Source organism: Eurosta solidaginis, chromosome 4 (genome assembly GCF_040869045.1).
Source record: "Eurosta solidaginis isolate ZX-2024a chromosome 4, ASM4086904v1, whole genome shotgun sequence".
NCBI lineage: Eukaryota > Metazoa > Arthropoda > Insecta > Diptera > Tephritidae > Eurosta > Eurosta solidaginis.
Window position 1 is genome coordinate 95,370,758 of NC_090322.1, and position 22,473 is coordinate 95,393,230.

The 22,473-nt window shown below is 39.5% G+C and overlaps 1 protein-coding gene and 1 long non-coding RNA gene across 5 annotated transcripts in view; both read right to left on the bottom strand.

Annotated features, from left to right (window-relative positions):
- The window catches only part of Spg7 (Paraplegin), a 590,769-nt gene that overhangs the window by 507,085 nt on the left and 61,211 nt on the right, over positions 1-22,473 (bottom strand). The window lies entirely within an intron of this gene.
- LOC137248070 (uncharacterized) lies at positions 13,531-16,460 on the bottom strand. Of its 2 annotated transcripts, XR_010952052.1 has the most exons (4): positions 14,773-16,460; positions 14,343-14,704; positions 14,132-14,277; positions 13,531-14,078 (listed from the first exon to the last, which is right to left on the bottom strand). It is a non-coding gene; the product is annotated as an uncharacterized lncRNA (long non-coding RNA). The 2 variants fall into 2 exon arrangements; XR_010952051.1 differs by having other exon boundaries at positions 14,343-16,460.

The following is a 22,473-nucleotide window of genomic DNA, read 5'->3' on the forward strand; positions in this document are numbered from 1 at the left end:
CGCGGACCGGAACATACCGGATATGCATCCGGCAAAGGACCATCAACATCGATAACACTCCCCAAGGCCTTCGGGGAGTATCCTTATCGCTACAACAACATTATTGTAAATCGGTTGCAAAAACAGTCATGGCTAGCGCGAAAACATAGCGAGCTGGCTTTACAAGAGATGCCAAAGATTGAAAAGAAAATTGTTGTGGTCCGCTTGGGAGATTCACATTCTGAACGTCCTACTGACTGGTGGTAGGAGGTTGGTTAATCGGGAAAAGGTTAGGATTCACTCTCAATCATGTCTGCCTGGGGTGGTTCCCAGCAAACACAGTTTCTAACGTTAGAGAAATATTGTAATTTTACATTATAATTCTAATGTAGTTCTCTAATGCATTTCGAAGCGAAAACTAGGTTAGAATTCGACTGTGAAACGATTCGAATAACACCAGAAATGCGATGTTATGATTATTTATATTTATATTTATTTATTTATTACGACTATAAGCGCCTAGTTCAAAACTTAAAAATATGATTGCATTAATTAACAATGTGTACTTAATCTAAATTTTTAAATAAAAAAAATTTAATTATGACACATGTATCACTAATGCATTTAAATCTCAACGACTATATCATTTAATCGGCCTAGATTTGGTGGTCATACAACCGGCTGATAAATAAGTGTCTATCAAAATTGTTTATATATTCAGGTAGTTCGTTGAAGTATTTCAACCCTTTGTAAAAAAAACTACTTTGTTCCGGTTCTGTTTTATAATTTGGCAATTTAAAATTATTTCTCTGCCTTGTATTTATATCATGGACCTCGTAATTAAATGTAATACCTGTTCTGAGATACTCTGGCAAAATTCCGTGCTTTATATTATAAATAAATTGCATTGTGTTAAAGAATATTTGTTGTTTAACGCTAGTCCAATTTAAACTTAGAAGCATGTATTTTATAGGAGTATCATAACGTTTGCTTAAAATAAAGCACATTGCTTTATTTTGCATTTTTTGCAACTTATCAATTTGCGAATCTTTCATAATAAAAAAATATTGTTGAGCAATAAATAAAGTAAGGCTCAACTATGGATCTATAAACCTTTACTTTGTAATAATTACTTAAGTTTTTGCAAGTTCTTTGAATAAACCATAATTTTTTTTGCTATTATACTTACTATATAGTCAACATGGGTATCAAATTTTAATTTGCAATCAATCTGAACACCCAAATATTTAATCGTATTTACTTTTTCTATTTCAATATTATTTATTGTAATAGTTTCAAAATTAGCAATGTCTGTTAGTACACAGCCAGATATAAAGTGCGTTTAAGTCACTTTGTAACTTGATTCTTATATAATTTTCATTTTTGCCATTTATAGAAATTAGAGCATCATCAGCGAAAAGTTTTATGGAGCTGAATTTCAAAACAGAATTTATATCATTAATATAAATGTTGAATAAAATTGGTGCAAGAACATAGCCTTGGGGTAGGCCAATCTTAACATCCACTTCGTCTGATATTTTCGAACCAATTACTGTTCTTTGTTTGCGATTTGTTAAGAAATCTAAACCAATCCAGTTCAACATCTCTAATACCAATTCCTTCCAATTTTCCTAATAATATTTTTGTATCTATAGTTTCGAAGGCTCTTTTAAGATCAATGAAAACTGCTATTATCGCCTTTTTATTATTAAGTTCTTCTTTCCATTCAGCTAAAACCATACTCAAAGCTGTTTCACAGGAATGTTTTTTTCTAAATCCTGATTGTTGAGGTATGAGTATATTTTTTTCTTCCAAGTATTGAACCAACCACAAGTTCTAAAATCTTTTAATCACTGGCCAGTGTATTTATCGAGGTCACTCCTCTGCTTTTATTGTGTTATTAACTTTTTCGATTGGCACAATGGTAGAAGTTTTCCAAATACCCTGAACTATGCCACTACTTAAACTTTCATTTATGATTTGCGCATAGAAGTATCCCAGATATGATATGTCTTTAAGAACACCATCTGATAACAGCTTTTTACCACCTCGCTTAGATTTAAACGTCATGACAATTTTGATGACGTCATCTGTACTAACTTTTACAAATTTGAAAATCCCATTTAACTGAATAGGAAAATTTACTTCTGTATAAAATTCTTCTATATTATTGCAAATATCCTCAATGCTATCAACAAAATATTTATTTAGATTGTTAGCAATTTCAGATTCATTCATATATGCTGTACGGTTTATCAAAATTTTCTTAAAAGAAGAGTCTTCATTAACCCTACTTATTGCGAATTTCAAATATTTCCCCATCGCTTTACTATTTTTACTATTCACCTGTATGTTATGCTCCATATGCTTAATTTTCTTAATTTTTTACCAGCTTCTTATATTCCTTTATTATGCTTCTATACTCATCCCAGTCTCCGGATATTTGAGCTAGTTTATAAAGTTCTAATTTATATTTATTCATGTTGGCTAACTCATTGTCATACCATTTATTAATTAACTTTAAGTGTACTACCTTTTCATACGTTAAGTTTCGCATGGCATTTAACACATTGCAATTAACCAGCCCTACTTTTGACTCTAAATCAATTCTATTAAAGTTGCTAAAATCGCACAAGCGCAATTGATTAATAAGTGCTTCCGTATTATAATACTCCCAAGAAGTAATTTTTTTAAGGCTTCTCATTTTTGACCTAGGACTGCTTTTAATTTTAAATTGGATGATTTCATGATCTGATATTTGGTGTTCATCTAACTTTTCACATACTATATCGTCAGTATTCGAAAAGAGTAAATCAATTTTAGTTTTTGATGTCTCAGTTATACGGGTATCAAAATCAACTTTTTGATTCATTGAATATGATTTAAATAGATCAATTAGTTAAATGCTATAAGTTGAGCTATTATTCAAATTGATATTAAAACCACCTACAAGAATATTCCTATCCGACTGTTCGCAAATGCTACCTAGGATGTTGCGCAAATAGTTAATAAAATCGGCATCACTTGTGCTAGGAGAGTGATAAATCACTCCAATTTGCCATTTTGGGTTGAAGTGCTTCAATTTATTAAAAATACACCATAGATTTTTTCTTTGTTGAATTTAGTGTTATATTCAATTGAATTATGTATGTAAATCAGCACACCGCCAGTATGTCTACTATGTGAATCGCATCGCACTAGTTTGGAAGTATGTATATTTAACTCTGAATTTGAAATTTCATTAGTGGTACATGTCTCAGCACATAATATTATAGCTGGATTTTTTATTTCAATAAGTCTTTCGAGTTCCTCTTTATTGCCTAAAATACTATTAATATTAAGATAAAGACAAACAGGATATTGATTTCTTGATTGCTACTTTCTAGTTCTAGATTTACTTTCAATATATCTTTTATATGGGTGGCATTCCTGACTAAAGACAGTATGGTGTATATCCGCTTCTAATAGTTTTTTATGTACAAGCTCACAACAATTTACACACTTAAAAATACTTGATGAGCAATCTTTTAAGTCATGATTTCCTGCACATTTACTACATGCTTTTTTGTTAATGCATTCAACAGCCTTATGATTAAAACCTGAACATTTAAAGCAACTAAATACTCTTACGTACTCAATGGTAATGCAAGAGTCGCACTCTATATTTATTCTCTTTTGGTGCAAAATATTTTCAAACGTCTCTGCATCTGTTTCAACAAGTGCATTAAAACATTCTTCTCTACGACTATAGTTCTCAAAAATCTTTACAACTTTAAAGTCTTTACCCTCACATATACTATTCTGTTTCGTAATGCTTTCTACTGAGCACTCACTGCTTAGTCTCTCTTAAACCAATCACTTTAATATTTTCTTCATTTCTCTGTTGTCTTTAGTTTTCTCTGCCTCGAACTCTTTTCCAATTTTGTCCGCTATTTTCGTCTGCAGTAGTTCGCATGACCCTTTATTCTTGCATTAAACTACAATCCCTCCGTTGTTTATGTCTTTAACTCCCGTCACATGACATTCGGTTGGCTTCTTTTGTATGTTTATTTTTCTTTGCTTTATCTTTTGGTTTAATAACAATTCTATTTTCCTTTTATGCTACAGCTTCAGCATATGTAACTTTATTGTTATTGTTTTTGCTATTGGCATTTTGTATAGTGGTGTTTATTTTTTCGCTATTATTTTCTAATGTTTTCGATAGCTCTGTTAATGTATCTTTCTTCATTTGGCAAATTTTAATTTCCACATTATGCTCAAGCAGTGAGTTGAAATCTGTAATCAGACTAGTTTTCAGCTGTTGAATCTTATTAAACAAGGCTTCTTCAATTATGTCTTTCAGTTCCCTCTTTCCGATTTTGTTTTGATCGCAATTTTGTATCAAATGTTTGATTTCAATAAATTTCGTATTTGTATCACATAATGTGCACTGATTACAAAACCACTTAATATTTGCGTTTTCACTCAGCAATTTGATTTCCTGTGTTTTCATATTACTACATTTAATGCAGAAAAAGCTGCCGCAGCCGCCTGAACATGGAATAGAATCGTCTATTTGTAACATTTTCACCATGCATTCTTTACACTCAGAGGGTGGAATTTTCCCTTCCCTCCCGCCACTTGTAAAAAAGTTAATAAAGTCACTATCTTTCCTATTATTTTGTTTTGTTTGATGTGTTTTATTAACACAAGATTACTTTGTTAAATTAAAACCAATAGGAACAACTTTTTTGTGCATCAATATAAATATTTATACGGAGCTAAAAAAAACGTCCAAACACGTCAACGTCACGTATATTATTGTCACAGTTATCGATTATTTGCACGATATGATCACTCATTCTTAGTGTTATACAAACAAAATAAAAATAGTGGAAATATTCACCCTTATCGCGAGTTTTATTTTCACCCGAAATTATTCACAGTTTTTGTTCACCCTATCGCAAAGGCTGGCGAACAAATTTTTCATGTTCGAAAAAGATTTCGCCTTATTGGCAACTCTTTGTTCGGGCGAAATGAACAGCGGGGAAAACCCAAATTTATTCACTTTGAAACGCTAGCCTTGCCGTTCCTAAGATTATAGCTCATATTGGCTGAGCCAACAATTCCTTATTTTTGTTATAGCGACCGCGTCTACTTTTCCAAATGGACCTGCCCAATAATCAGGACGAGAGTCGCACACAGAATTGTAGACAATCGAATAAAAACGCGTATACTAATATTTCGTTAGTATGTATGCTTTATTAATGCTAGTTGACCAAAGCAATATTGGACGAACTAACATGTATGGCAGTCAAACGAGAATGGCTCTCAATTACATTGCTTATACAGTATTTACAGGCGATCATGTGGACGCTGATCGTCAGTGATGCAATTTTAAGGTATTACTGTGCGCAGCACAGAGTGGTATTTTCACAAAACATTACAACGAGTCTACATGTAAGACATTGAACATAACATTTATAGTATACTACAAGTAAAATGGAACAGAAATCGACCCGATGATGTATCCCATTTAGTGGTCTTTCGAGGACGTCCTGGGCGTCTTATCATGTTTACCGGAGTTTCGGGAACGTTGTCAGAACTACGATATGGTGTCAGTGGTGATGCATGGTATGTACCCAGTGGATACTGGAGATTATCTTCATGAGCAATTACGTAGGAGGTGGAACCTTGTCTGTCAATAATTACGTAAGACCCATCTCGTCGTGGAATAAATTTTGATGTTATACCCTTTGCAGCATTTCTAAAAACATGAGTTGTCACAAGCACCTTAGCTCCAAGTTCTAAACCTTCTTGGTCCCGTCTTTGTTTATTCGTGACGGCTTTGTTAGCGTCTTGTTGCTTTCGTTCGCATTCTTGCGTGGCTCTGAACACCTATGCGAGTGTACTTAGATACGGCGTGATTTCAGAAATGAAGTTTTCCGAATGGACGATAGCTCTTAAGTCATGGTTGACGACGTCGATTGTACGCAATTCACGCGCAAACGTAAGATAAGCGGCTGTGTGACCAGTACTTTGGCAGCATGTTGTGTTCATTGCGAACTGTATGGCTGGCAACCTCTCTGCCCAGTCGCGATGTTTTGTGCCTACTAAAATGGACAGCTGCGTCTTAAGGTCTCGATTCTTCCGCTCTACGGGATTCGCTTGAGGGTGATAGAATGGCGTAAATACTTGGCGTATGTTCAGACAAAAGGCAACTTTCTGCATCACACCTGATACGAATCGCACACGGTTGTCGGTTGTGATTATTCGTCTAGGGACTCCATAGCGTAGGAATACCTCGTCTATAAGCGTTTTTGCGCAGCTCTCGGCAAAAGCTTCGTTTAGTGGAAAGAGCTCCACCCAACGGCTAGCGACATCTTCCACAATATAAATCCACTGAATTCCGTTCGCATCTGGTGCTAATGGTCCAAACAGATCAATGGCTATGGCTTCAAAACGTTGTTTACTGCAGTTTGTCTGGTATAGGCCCATTGGCTTCAGGTTCGTTATCTTATAGCGCTGACATTCAATACATTTTTTGACATGATTCTCAATATCCTTCCGCATACCTGGCCAATAATAACGCGATGAAACATTTGGCATAGTCCGGTCGATTCCATAATGACCAGCAGTGTCTTTGTTGTGATACGTATTTAAAATATCTGGGACTTCGGACTTCGGAACAACCAGCTGTGCATCCTCGCTATCTTCGTCGCTATAGCAATAGAGAACGCCATCGTTCATCGTGTATCCTCTCTTGGTCCAATGTACCGCATCATCAGTCTCACCCTCGAAACAATCAATAATACTTTTTAGTGTGGGATCACTGAGTTGGCTGTCACGGATTTCCTTCGCTCCACGGCGTGGAAGATCAATAGCAAATGAGCATATATGACACAGTTCTTTGGTCTCATGTCTATCTTCACAAGGTAGCCTTGACAACATGTACAACATTTATTTTTCCAGGCTTATAGTCAATATTTAAATTGTATGGTTGGAGGAGTAATGCCCATCGGGCTAGGCGTCGGTTGGTGACTCTAGCGTCATTAACCATTTAAGCGGCCGATGGTCCGTGATGAGTTTTACCTCGGATCCTTCAATGTAGCCACGATATTTTTGGACAGCCCACACTATGGCAAGAGCTTCCCTCTCAATGGTAGAGTAATTTTGCTCTGCTTTTGTCAAGAGTCTACTCGCGTATTCTAGGGGGTGTTCATCTGGACCCTCCCCCTGGATCAAAACTGCTCCTAATGCGTAACCGCTAGCGTCGATTTGTTTTAGGATAAGCGATGTTATCAACAGCTGCTTTAGCTTGTCAAACGCAGCTTGTTCTTCATCTGTCCATACCCAAGATGCATTCTTTTTAGTCAGCTGTGAAAGTGGTTTTGCAACATCCGCGAATTGGGGTACGAAACGCCTGTACCATGAACACGCTTGGAGGAACGATAGTAGCCCTTTTACATTTTTAGGAGGATTACGCAGAGATATTGCGGCGACCTTTTCTGGATCCACTCGTATGCCATCTGACGTTAAGATGTACCCTAGGTACTTAACTTCGCGGCGGGCAAACCGGCATTTCCTTTTATTGACCTTAAGTTCAAATTGTTTAATTCGATCGAAAAGCATATTTAGCTCTCGAAGATGCTCCTCAAAACTGACCGAGCATAGAATTATATCGTCCAAGTATGCAAATATAGTTACGTTGCTTAAAGACGTTTTGAGTCGATCAATCAACCGTTGAAACGTTGCTGGCGCGTTTCGTAAACCAAAAGGCATGCGTGTGAACTTGTACATACCAAACGGCGTAGCGAACGCGGTCTTGTCCTGGTCTTCTTTCTTCACACTGATTTGCCAACAGCCAGCCTGTAGATCCAACTTTGACATAAAATTGGTAGCTTTTGCTTCATGCAGCAAGTCGTCAACCCGTGGAAGAGGATACCGATCCGGCTTAGTAATGACGTTTGACTCTCGGTAATCGATGCAAATACGTATGTCACCTGATTTCTTAGGCACGATAACCACAGGTGCTGCTCACGGCGATTCGCAATCTACGATAACACCAACCCTCATCATTTCGGTTATTTCTTTCTTTAACATAGCCTTTCGCTGCGGTGCCAATCGATATGCAGGCAAAGCGATTGGGAGATGTTCGCCTGTATCGATGCTGTGCACGGCAAGTTGTGTTGCGCATGTTGACTCTTCGAAGACTTCATTATGCTGAGATAATAACTTTTCAAGCTCAACGCACTGTTGCATAGTTAGATCACCAACATCTATCTTACCTTCCGCACTCAATTCAAGGGAGTTCAACGAGAAGAAGTTCTCTTCGCAAAACTTTTCATAGCCGCTAATCTTTACCTTTATTGGAGGTGCAAATAGACGAGATATATTCTCGGGCGTAGGTTCGCCAACTGGGAGTGAATTCTGAAATATTCGCTGTACTACACGTGGAGAGTAGTCGTTGGAATTTGAACGTTTCTCTTTTACTGATGGCCCATAGTTTACTTCTGAACATATTTCTGGAGAATCGGCATCGTTGATGTTAGTATCACGCCTTATGACGTAGCCTACGAAGTTTGAATATTCGTTTAGAGCCTTAGTTCGAAGCGATTGCTGATTGCTCGTTACCACATGTGCACTAGCTATGTCTATAGCAAACGGTAGACTACTTCCACTTGGAGCGACGAAATCATATTTTGTTCTGGGTTCATCTTCGAAATACCAGTATCGTTGTGCCATATTCAGCACAATGTGTGCTTGTTCCAAAAAGTCCGATCCGATTAAGGTACGATTCTTTGTAGCATTTGGAAGCGATATCTTTCGAATTTTCCGAATCCTATTGCCGATAGTGATGTCGCAAATGGTTGATAACACTTTTTGCGTGGTCGTGCTTCCATCTGCCAATATGACGCCAAGACATCTTGGAAAACACACCCCTTGCTCGATAATATTTTCTTTAAATTAGCGCTGTCAACAGAAGTTTTCGCTCCAGTATCGAAGAGAGCTTCACCTGTCATCCCAAACATCTCTATGTGAACTATCGGACTGGATCTTCCAACAATGGTAGTGTTCACCGCATTAAACGCTAGATATTGAGGACTGTCTTTACTGTGCCCGCTACATTTTGGGCAATTCGCGCGGTACACTCCTGGTGCTCCACAGCCGTAGCATGCAAACGCAGGTGTACGTTTGATTTGCGGCGCTGTTCCGCTTGAACTTGCCACTGTCGATTGTTGCTGAGCCTGCTGCTCCGTTTTCTTTTTTAAACATACGTCCACTGTATGCCCGCGTAATCGGCAGAAAGAGCACCTCTTGGGCTCATCCGCACGTTCCGCCTTCTCACCTGGTGCCGTCGGTAGTTGATTGGATTCGGTCAGAAACAATTTCGCATCACGGCAACGCGATATAAGTTGGCCAAATGTCGGGAATGCATCACGGTGCACACGATCTCTAATTTTCATCTATAAGAGGCCGTAGATCATATTCAGTTGCACCACTTCACTGATGCTATCTTTGAGTTGAGAGAACAACAGCCGCTTTTTGCACATAAAACTGTCGGTATCTTATAGTCGGGTGTTGGAGGAGAAAATGTTGCTCGTATCAATTGCATGGCGTCGTCGAATGTTGAAACGGATTCTTTTATTCCTATACACCAAGTTGCTGCATAGTTCTCGAGCAATAGCGGCATCCCACGTAATGTATCGGCGTCAGAAATTTTTTCTATATCTTTGTATACTGTTACAGCAGCACCAAATTCCTCTACCGTTGCTGGATCCCGTTGCCCTTTAAAGCGTGATGTACACTTTGTAAAAGAACCGCTTTTACCGCCGCTTGAAATCGCCTCCAGTATTTGAGAAAATTGTTCGGGTGAAAATGTCGCCATTTTGTGCACGCTAGTCGGTTCGTTGTTGATTCGAGGCCGCTAAGTTGGGCGCCAATGAAACGCTAGCCTTGCCGTTCCTAAGATTATAGCTCATAGGATTGGCGGAGCCAACAATTCCTTATTTTTGTTATAGCGACCGCGTCTACTTTTCCAAATGGACCTGTCCAATAATCAGGACGAGAGTCGCACACAGAATTGTAGACAATCGAATAAAAACGCGTGTACTAATATTTCGATTGTATGTATGCTTTATTAATGCTAGTTGACCAAAGCAATATTGGACGAACTAACATGTATGGCAGTCAAACGAGAATGGCTCTCAATTACATTGCTTACACAGTATTTATAGGCGATCATGTCGACGCTGATCGTCAGTGATGCAATTGTAAGGTATTACTGTGCGCAGCACAGAGTGTTATTTTCGCACAGCATTACAACGAGTCTACATGTAAAACATTGAACATAACATTTATGGTAGTCTACAAGTAAAATGGAACAAATATCATTGATGACATTAATCGTGGTTGTTACAACTTATATTTTACAGGCGAAAGCAGGCGAACGAAAGAAAATCAAAATGTGAGTAATTTTTTTTTTTTGTATATTGATCTATATATAAATCTTATAAAATATAAAGTCACTAAATGCCATGTATGCACATAACTTCACACAGAATGCTCCGATTTTAAAACGGTTTTTTGCATTTGAAAGCTTATCTATGTGAGATGGTACAGTTAATATAATTTGAAGGTATATATTATAGGGGCCTGGCAAATCGCCAAAATGTAGTAAAAAATCACAAAATTTTTGTTTACACAGCTATAACTCATAAACGGATGGATGGATTTAAAAAATTCGACTTTTCAGTATAACTTTGAAATATTTACCTTCGTTCTGCATCAAAAAAAATACTTGATTCCTTTCTTATATCAGCCAAATTGTTTAAACAAAAGTAAAATTTTTACCAAAAAATTCGTGTGTGTGATTGTTCGGTGTCAACCGTGCGCGCTAATTGCTTTTGAGTGAGGCGATGCGACACATACGTACATAGCATTCGCTGCGTTATTTAACTTCTGGCGTAGGTTTATAGGCATGTATGAATGTACATATATACGTATTTTCATATCATATCAGCTTGACATAGGTATGTACATATATTTTATGCAACATAAATGGTTAATTGTTAATGCTGCAACATAAATGGTTAAGAATGCATTCATCTATTGAAAAATAATTTTTCGTAAAAAATATTAAACATTTCCTTAAAATTCTTCAAAAAGTTTTATTTTTTGGTATTTTTGCATGTATCACTATCACTACATAGTATAAAACAAAGTCGCTTTTTCTGTTCCTATGTCCCTTTGAATGCTTAAACCTGTAAAACTACGCAACGGATTTTGATGCGTTTTTTTTAATAGATAGATTGAAAGAGGAAGGTTTATATGTATAATAACATCCATTAAATAGTGGAGAAATACTGTTATCTTTGAAGTTTGTAATGTGATGTGTACATATAAAAGAAAGTGGTGTTAGTTACACTATTTATAACTCAAGAACGGATGAACAGATTTGGCTGAAAATTGGTGGAGGGGTAGCTTAGAACCAGGAGACAGATATAGGATACTTTTTATCCCGTTCTGGATAGGGTCTTGAGATCAAAACGTGGACCTGGGTAATCCTGGGATATGTTTGTACAATGTGGGCATCGAATGGAAGCTGTTTATGGGTACTTTGATACGGGGTATTTTTCGTACCCGTGGGTGACTAGGGTCTCGAAATATAGGCCAAAATGTGGACCCGGGTACCCCTAGAATTTGTTTATAGAATATGGATAACAAATGAAAGCTGTTGATGAGTGCTTTAGTACAGGGTAGTATTCATACCTATTGGTGACTAGGGTTTTAAGATTGAGGTCAAAACGTGGACCCGGATACCCCTAGAAAGTGTTTATACAAGGATAACAAATGAAAGCTGTTGATGAGTGCTTTAGTACAGGGTAATTTTCATATCTTTTTGTGACTAGGGTCTTGAGATATAGGCCAAAACGTGGATCAGGGTAACACTAGGATGTGTTTTTACATTATGGGTATCAAATTGAAGCTGTTGGTGTGTGCTTTAGTACAGAGTAATTTATACCGGTGGTGACTAGGGTCTCGAGATATAGGCCAAAACGTGGACCCGGATACACCTGGAATGTGTGTAATATGGATATCAAATGAAAGCTGTTGCTCAGAGCTTTAAAGTAATTTTCATTGTGATATTCGATTTAGTCGCATCAACCTGGCAAAACTGATAAGTATACATGCGAAGCCGAAAAAAAGCATGAATTGATAATACCCACATACCTATTTACATACGTCCTATTCGATTTGCCTGAAATTTGGTAAATAAATTTGCCTGTATTAGTATTTACGATCCTTTTTTCGGGGAAGTAGACCAGAGACGGGCTGGGAATGAGATTAGGACTAGGATAGGGACTGACACTCGGAGTGGGACTGGAACTCGGAATGGGACTGGAACAAAATACATACCACCCTCTGGGACTGGCAATAAGGGATGAAGAAGAATGGGAAAAACTTAAGAGAAGAGAAAAGAGGGAAGGATAAGGAGACTGATAAAGAGATATAGTGAGACGAAAACGGAGACAGATGATGTGAAAAAGACGGAGGGAAGAGTGAATAAAATGATTAACAAGAAGTGAACAGGGGAGGGAAGAATTAGAGAGAAAAAGCTTATTAAAATGTATGCAGATAGACCAAATTTAGGGCAGAACAACGTCTGACGGGTCTGCTAGTATTCTTATAATTTTATGTACTTTTATTATTAGGACTAAATCAATAAATAATGCGCAATCAGAAATGCTACTTGAAAAAATGATGCAAAATCCCGAAATTGCAAGAGGGTTTTCAAAAGAAAATCGGTAAAAAGTCGTGGACTTCTGGAAGCAGCTAAGTTTATGTTTAAATAGCCTTGGTCCACCCATTAAGAGTGAAGCTGAGTGGAAAAAAGTAAAACGTCTTTATTGCTAAATATGTAAACTCAATTTTTTATGAGACCGTATCTTTTTCTAGGTATGTAATGACCAAAAAAGATATGTACGGAAGAAGGCGGCAAAAAATGCTATTTACGCGAGGGGGACAGGAGGCTGGCCCAACAAAACACAAAAACTTTCCGACTGCAGAAGAGGCAGTATACCAACTGCTGGATTTAAAAGAGCCAGTTGAAGGTATTCAAGACTTACATAGCTACGGAGTTCCTTCAAAAAAGGCCAAAATTAGTTCGCCAATAGAATAGTATCGAACATTGTACTATGGACGGTCCTGGTGTAGTAGCGATGACGTCCCTGCTTGTAGTCGGATTTGCCTACAAGCATGGCGGACAGCGAACCTGTTGATCTTGTTGCTGCTGAACGGGAATGTCCACCAAGCGATAGCAACACTCAGCCGGTTCTGCAAAGTAGACCTAAGTCCAACAAAAAATTGACAAACACGGAGTTAATTCGCAAGGAACTAGAGACTCAACAAGACCTATGTGGTAAATTGGGCGAAATTTTGAATTATAAATTGAAATTCTAAGACAAAAACCAAAGACTGAGTTTTAATTTTTTTTTAATTTATTTTAAGCGAGTTTTCAATGAATGAAATAGTTATTTATTTAGTTAAATATTTTCATTTTTATACATATGTATATAGTTTAGTGCAATGCGGTATATGTGTTCCTTTTTTATACCATGAAATGAAGTATTGATGTTTGATTTTTCTAGAAATAAGTTTGATAACAAAGGAACCTTAATACTTTAAAATAAAAATAATGAATGAATTTGAATTAATATTTTTTATTTAAAAAGTGTTTGTGATTTCTGTACGAATACGCTGACCTGCCACCATATTGGTACTGTTTTCTTCGCCAATATGTTGATTTTCTAATGTAGGAGTCTCGTTCAAATATCCGTTATCAGATGGCGTTGGCAAATTTGCTTCACTTTTGTAATGAATGCAAATGTTATGTAAAGCTGCGCAAACGATAATTATTTTTATTGCCTTTGCAGGAGAATAATACAACTCTCTTGCACTTAAAAGACACCTCCACCGATTTTTAAGAACACCATTTGTTCTTTCGATTATATTTCGACAACGCGTGTGAACTTCATTAAATTTTGCCTCAGGTGATCCACTTTCTGGAGTTCTGTAAGGAGTAAGTAGCCAAGGCTCTAGAGGGTACCCCGCGTCACCTGAAAACTTGTTGATTTCAATTGCATTCGTTTCATTGGTTTTAGGCTATTACCTAGTAGACGAACATTGCTGTAACTTTGCAAATAATTCTGTTCCATTTCTGATCTTAAGTCGCTTATGTTCCATATAGAGGCATCGTGGCAAGCACCAGGGTGTGCAGCATCCGATAGCACGAATTCTCAGATTGCTGTCACATACCTGGAAAATATTTATGTATATAATTTATATTTTATTTTATCTTTAGTTATATGCACAGCACTCACCAGCATAACATTTAAACTGCATTTGCCTTTTCTATTGTAAAATTGGTGAACGTTCTTGGAAGGGGTTGCTATGTTAACGTGTGTTCCATCAACACATCCTACAACTCCTGGTATTCCGAACTTTGCATAAAAATCGTGTGCAGTTTGACGTTGTTCTTCTAAAGTCGGCCAAGTTATCCATTGTGGAAAAAGCAACGGTTGCAAAATGTTCAGCTAAGATTGGCTAAGACCCACCTCATGATCCTTTCCAACGCCTTTTTGATGTCCTCCCTCTGCGAAAAAACGAACACATGCGCTCAACTTTACAATTGGTGGTACTCCAAATTTTTGCTTCAATGGTGGCAAGGAGTTTGCAAGAATATCTAGCAAATATTTGAAGAGAAGTTAATTTGTTATTCAAAAGTGCTGAAAATAGTAATTTTTAACTTACAGTGAGTCACTTAGCTCCAAAGGGTTAGAACTGCCCCTTAATTGCCTCCGAATCGCTTTCACATTTATATTCTCCTCGCGCTCAATCAATACCAACCTAAGTGCAATACTAAACATTTTTTTCAAAATTTGTTATCTCTATTTTTGCTGTATTTTAAGGAAACATATGCTTGTTTACAAAATTTACGCAATTGCAAATAAATTATTTGTTCACTGCTAATTCACAATAGAGTATGAGCTGTTTCGAAGTGAACTTTTGTTCGCCCGAAATTGTCGATAGCCGGAAAAAGTTCACCCGAACAAAAAAAGTGAAGGCGAACAATTTTCCGCGTGAACTTCGCGATAAGGGTGATTAAAAGTTGCGAAATAAGTTTTTTTTTATAATAATAAATACTAGTAAGTGAAAATGAATCAAAAAAGTTAAAAAAGGAAAGCGAGCAGATTATTGAAGTGCTATTTGAATGGCATGAAGAAAACGCTTCCTCATCCGTACCTCAAACCAACTCTGAACTCAATCTTTAAGTACGGTTTGATTTTTTATTATAATAGAAAAAGCCTTTGAAATATGTTCATTCTTAAGACATAAGATTATAACCAAATAAACGTATTTGATATAATGAAACAATGGAAATTTCGCTGATTTTCAATAATTGAACTTAATTGCGCATCACTTCAATATTCTCATTAGAATTTGACGTTAGAATTCGATTAGAATTCTAACCCTTTTCTCGATATCGAGAACTAAGTCCCCTTTATGTCGAGAATGCTATAATTCGCGACAGTTTCGCAAATCGTCCTCTAACCTTCTACCTTAGAGAAATACATTAGAATTCGACTCGTCTTCTAATCGTTTTCTAACCTAAATGTTTGTTGCGTTAAAACAAATTTTCGTTAATTTCGCGCGGGTGGCATCGCCAAAGAATACAATGGTGTGGGAAAATTCCCAATAACGGCAACCAACGTGGCGTAACTATACAAGGTGACAGCTGACTCGTAGCTTTTTATGGGATTTGACACATAAACTTCCGGCGCAGTACGATTTTGACGTTAGTTCGTCAAATTACAAAAACAAAGTACATGGAACTTTTAAATATGGCTGCAGGAATGTCACCGTGGCTACCACCTTGTGTGGTTTCACCATGGGCAACCCATGGCGCAACGATACAAGGTGGCAGCATGGAACAGCTGATTATAAACTTTTTTTATTTGATTTGATACATCAACTTCCGGCGCAGTACGATTTTGACATTTGTCCATCGAATTTACAAAAACAAAGTACATGGAATTTTTATTTATGTTTGTAGGTATGTCACCATGCTGCCACCTGTATCATTCCTCTATGGGGCAACCACAGGTAAATAATGCGATTTAACGGCGCCGTTCCACTGCGCAGTCGCAATAATGGTGGAATTTTGTTTTAACGCATGACGGCGTTTGGCGCCATTTTAATCATTAGCAAAATTGCAATCGTTGGCAGCGGTACTGTTCCGCCAAGTGAGTTTTTTTATTGTGAGTGGTAGTGGTCAAAAATTAAGTGAGTTTTTTTTTTTATTAAATTAAACCTAATAAATTGGTAAGTTTAGATCATTATTAGTTTTAACTAATTTTGTTGTAAACCGGGAAGTAAACACATGGCAATAATAAGCATAATTCGTGGTCCTTAAAGTAGCTCAAGGGTCTATTGGCGGAAGTATTGAAATTACACGCACATAACTGCGTATAAATATATTTATTTATTTATATTAAGCTTTGCTCCAAGAAGTATCTGAAAAGCTTGCTAAATTTTAGATCTACCGACTTAATGTTGCTAAAGCAAGAAGAGATTTCACTAGCGTTTTTCGACCATGCATAAAAATAACCAGGCAAAGAGCTCCAAGCCATCACCACCGAAAGCTGCGTGACCTTTCAAGTGATGACGTATGTTTGCATAGGAAAAATCTCCCGACGCAGCCACTTTTTCGCCATCATATTTGGTACAACCAATAGAAGCTACAAATTTCAAATTTGGTTTCTCACCCCAAGCGCATGAAATGAGTAGCTCTTGTTCAAAGGTTGCCACAACTTATCCTCGTTGTCGCCACACTTGCTCGCGCCTTTACCTCGTCTCACATACTCGACAATCTTTGTGCAAAGCAAACGTACGACGACCCAAAGCCTGCGATCATAGCTGTTCTGTGTATATGCTTTGTATTAAATGTAAATTCAAATTGTTTTTTTTTTTACAATTTCCAGTAACTCGTCTTTAAAGGGCTTCCGATCGCTGCACGCAATATATAATGGTTGTAATTGATAACTGGTTTGGTTCAACGTGACAGGTTCATAAAATATATGCAAGTGCGGTACAATGTTGCAAAATTTCCACTCTAATTGTAACGGTAATTGTAGGTTCTCTGACTCTGAACTGACCATTTCTTGATATTTGCGATTGCTGTTGCACTAGCGGCCAGTCTATCTTTTGCTCGTACTCTAACGATTGCGATTTCACACGTAATTCAATTGTTTGCTGTCCAGTACACTTATGCGAGAATCGAAAGAGTTCTGGTAACTTGAGCAGAACGAATTGCTTCAAAACGGGCTCACGTGTGGCCAAGTTTCATGCTTTCCAAAAAACAAATAATACCGCTAATGTTACAACTTTTCTTCCTTCATAGCTTATAAACAGCGTTAACAAAAAGGCAGCCGTCCAGCTAAACGGCCTCCTGCAGCCACAACAGCGACAACAAAAGCCAGAGGCCCACCTAAACGGCCTCCAGCACCACCAACAGCGTTAACAAAAAAGCAGAGGCCCACCTAAACAGCCTCCTGCACCACCAACAGCGACAACAAAAGGCAGAGGCCCACCTAAACGGTTTTCTGCAGCACCAACAGCGTCAACGAAAACGCAGAGGCCCACCTAAACGGCCCCCTGCATCACCAACAGCGACAAAGAAAAGGCAGAGGCCCACCTAAACGGCCTCCTGCAGCCACAACAGCGACAAAAAAGTCAGAAGCCCACCTAAACGGCCTCCTGCACCAACAACAGTGTTAACAAAAAGGCAGAGGCCCACCTAAACGGCCTTCTGCACCAACAGCAGCGTTAACAAAAACGCAGAGGCCCACCTAAACGCCCTCCTGTAGCCACAACAGCGACAACAAAAGGCAGAGGCCCACCTAAACGGCCTCCTGCACCACAAACAGCGACAACAAAAGGCACGCTTCCCAAGGCCGTCGGTTCTATGCACCGGAGCGACTCGGGATTTTTCCCGACCAGGGACTGCCATTTCAGTGTAACCCCATTTAATTTGTTGCGTCCCTCCCACAAATTGTCATCCTCCCAGCAGCTCCTTGCAGCGGGATTGCTCCATCTGTCTCGCGCCCCACGGCGCCACCAACTCACACGGCTGCTCCCACTCATACCTACAATCTCCGTAGTAGAGTCGGAAGCAATGCCGAGCATCAGCCCCTGCCCCAGTCTTCTCCCCCCCCCCCCCCCCCCCTTTCCCGGCAGCAATTGTGTAGGTCAGGGAAACAGACTCTTAGTCCCTACCTCCCTTTGCACCGTTTGCCAGCACAGAATATACGTTTGCAACATCCGCCCAATGAAGCTCCTGCAATGGACGGTGGCACTTTCTTAGATGTTCTAGTCTCCGCAACGGCACCCATCCGACGGGTTTCATTGCGCCATGTTGCCAGGCCGCGTACCCAAATACACCGGGTACCCCAATGCCTACCCAAGGACGCCTAGTCCCAGGGCCACAACAGCAATCGCGTTCTGGCCTTCCACAACCCAGGCGTAGTCACCCGTCACTTACTCCCAGAGTGACGACGCCCCCCGCCCCCCTATGCACTTCAGAAATCTGCAGTTAAACTGTAATGGATTAACTGGGAATATCACGGAGATAGTCGACTTCATAAAGCGGCACAACATCCGCATTGCTGCGATTCAAGAGACTAAACTCACAGCAAGATCTGCATTGCAGACCTGTTCTGGGTATAATGTCCACGGAAAAGATCGCGAGAGCGGAAATGGAGGCGGCCACGCGTTTATCACACACCACACTGTACAATATCATATATTATATCCCGACATCGACCGCAGGGACAGTGTTTTAGAACGTCAAGGATTATCTGTCCGGTCGGGCGATGCAAATCTAGAAATCATCAACATCTACATCCCTCCTGTCACCTGTTGCCCCAGTGGATACCGCCCTGATATCAGCGGCGTACTCACTGGAAACAATCGCATTATCTTAGGCGATTTCAATGCCCATCACGATCTATGGCATTCAAACTTGCGGGTGGACAGTAGGGGTGAGATGTTAGCGGATGAAATAGAAGAAACGACGTTCTGCACTATAAACGGAGACGCACCCACACGTATGGTAGGAAGCTGTCACAGTTCGCCGGATATTTCAAGCGTGAGTGCAGAACTCGTAAACTCCGTCAACTGGCAGCCGATGGTAACATTGGCATCCGACCACCTGCCTATAATTATTTCGCTCGAGCGCTCCGCCGACTTCATCGTCGCAGAAAAACGCACTTTCATTAACTTTAAAAAAGGAAAGTGGGCCGAATACAAATCCTTTACAGACAACCGCTTTGCTGCCCTCCCTATCCCAACTGATGCCCGCCAGGGGGAGCGTGCTTTCCGCAAGGTCATTGAATCCGCCTCGGCTCGTTTCATTCCCGCCGGTAGAATTCCCGATATTCGGCCCACTTCCCGGCAGAGGCCGCAAGTTTAGCGAGAGAACGTGACCTTATAAGACAGCTCGATCCCGGCGACACCCAAATAAGGGATATAAACCAACGCATCAGATTGCTTGTGGATGAAAACAAGCGGGCGAAATGGGAGGAGCACCTAAGCGGTTGTAACCTCTCCGCCGGTGTAGGTAAACTTTGGTCCACTGTAAAGTCCCTATCGAATCCGTCTAGGCACAATGACAAAGTTTCCATCGCCTTTGGCGACAAAGTGCTGTCGGTCGGATGCGAAAAAATGCGCGAGCGCTTTCTGCCGACAATACATAATGCATTCTACGGTCGACAAAAATAGACGGAGGGCCAACAGACACGCACGTAAACATAAGTTCAGCGCGTAACCAATTACCGTCACCGCCAAAGAGGTTGAGGATGCCATCGGTCATGCTAAACCATCCAAAGCAGTGGGCCCAGACGGCATAGCCATGCCGATGCTTAAAAGCCTAGGGAAAGAGGGTTTCAAATATTTAGCACATGTCTTCAACCTGTCTCTTTCCACCTTTGTCATACCCGAAAAATGGAAAATGGCCAAGGTGGTCCCGCTACTAAAGCCTGGGAAACCAGCTAACATAGGATAGTCATATCGCCCGATATCTCTCCTATCGCCAGTAGCCAAGACGCTTGAAGCCAATTTGCTCCCCTACTTCAAAGCAAGTTTGCAGCTAGCCTGTCATCAGCATGGCTTTAGAAAACTCCACAGCACCACCACCGCGCTAAATGCCATTAGCGCCCAGATAAATTGTGGTTTAAATCAGAAGCCCCACCATAGAACAGTACTCGTAGCGCTAGACCTATCAAAAGCTTTTCATACGGTCAACCACGGCACGTTACTGCAAGACTTGGAAGGGTCTACCCTTCCCCTATGTCTTAAAAGGTGGACCGCAAATTATCTGGGTGGTCTGCAGGCATCGGTGCAATTCAGAAACGAAACATCAAAGCCAAGAAGAATTAAACAAGGGGTGCCACAGGGTGGTGTCCTATCCCCACTTTTATTTAATTTTTACATATCAAAACTACCTTCGCCTCCGGAAGGAGTTACTATCGTTTCTTACGCCGATGACTGCACAATAATGGCCACAGGCCCGGGCCCACGGGCATTATCACCAAATAAATCATCCGCGACCTTATTTACAACTTGGAAGTCCCAAATGTCGACCATTTTGAACATCCACGTCGATGGCACTACGCTACCGACTGTCCTACACCCCAAAATCTTTGGTGTGACGTTTGATCAGGATATACATTTTGGTGAGCACGCAGCCGCAATTGTTCCGAAAATCCAGAGCCGTAATAAAATCCTCAAATCCCTTGCTGGCAGTACTTGGGGATGACAAAGAAACGCTCATTACAACATACAAAGCAATTGGCCAGCCGTTTGCGTGCTACGCGTCCCCTATATGGTCGCCATGCCTAAAAACTACCCACTGGAAGAAGCTACAGGCCTGCCAAAATACTGCGCTCAGAACCGCCACGGGCTGTTTTCTTATGTCCCCAGAACACCATCTACATAATGAGGCGAGAATACTCCCCATCAGGGAGAGAAATGAGATGCTAACCAAACAGTTCCTGTAGTATACTCAGAAACCTGGGCATCCCAACAGCAAGCAAAAAAACACAAGCAGGTCCATGGTGAACTCCACAAACAGGCGCCGGACTTTTATGCCAGGAAATGCCCGGTGAATCCAGTTCTCAAAGAACAGTACCCAAAACTTGCGGAAGAGGAACGCATACTCTCCAGGGAAACGCGAGTCACTCTAGCTCAACTTTGTTCTGGATACTGTAACAGGTTAAACTCTTACCTATCCAGAATCAACCCCGACATAAAAAATGTGTGCCCCGGTTGCAATGTGTACCAACATGACACCAACCATCTCTTTAATTGTGATGTGGAACCAACGCCTCTAACACCCCTTTCATTATGGTCCACCCCTGTCGAAACAGCAAGTTTCCTTGGACTCCCGTTAGAGGATATTGATGACAATTTGTGATCGGTCGCAGCTATTAGGTGGGGCGAAACATTGCTACAACAACAACAAAACACAGAGGCCCACCTAAACGGCCTCCTGCACTACCAACAGCGACAACGAAAAGGCACCGTCCCACCTAAACGGCCTCCTGCAGCCACAACACCCTGCAAACATCGGCTACCGGAACTACCTATACAATCATAAAAATTTCTAACTCACTAACAGCAATGAAAAGAAAGTAAATAAGCATTTGGTAAACTTTTAGTAGCCATCCATTATAATTACCAATTTACAATTGAGGTATGTTTTCAGTAATTTTTAGGAATCTTCCAGGTATTTTACTGGATTTTTCTTCAATTTATACTGTGAGCTGTGAATAAGAAGTTTTAGTTAAAGTTTCGGTACCTTGCCATAATAAATACGATAAAAAATACGTATCACAAACTTGGTATTTTTCAAGTAAAATACTTGCAATTTACAAGAATATTTGGAAACATATATTACATAGTAGTAGGCAATATAAAAAAAAAAACAATTTGTCTTTCATAAATTTTCATTCACTTGTGAAGAATAATACAGATTGTTTAACGTGGACTAATTAAAGAGGTATGTATAGTGTTCAAGTAATTTAATCAGTGCGCGAAATAAAATTAATATTAAAAAAAATTGTCTTTACTTCAGCAAAAGGCGTGATCAAGCTATTTGCATTTTGAGCGGACCGTTCTTTACATTCGTAAGTTAATACCATAGTTGAGCACATATTATATTTTCATATGTTACCATTAAATTGTTTAGTGTTTTTTCAGTACACAATGCAGCTTTTATCTTAAAATTTGGCACTGTGTCTACTTGGAAGTTACTCAATCCGCATAAACATTTTTTAAAGTGGGAGGTTTTTTGAAGCAGCTTTTCATTAGATTTTGGTAGCTATATATTGTGAGCGTTAAAAGTTATAATAAATAACCTTGATTAGAGGTAGTGGAATGCTCAATGCACTAAAG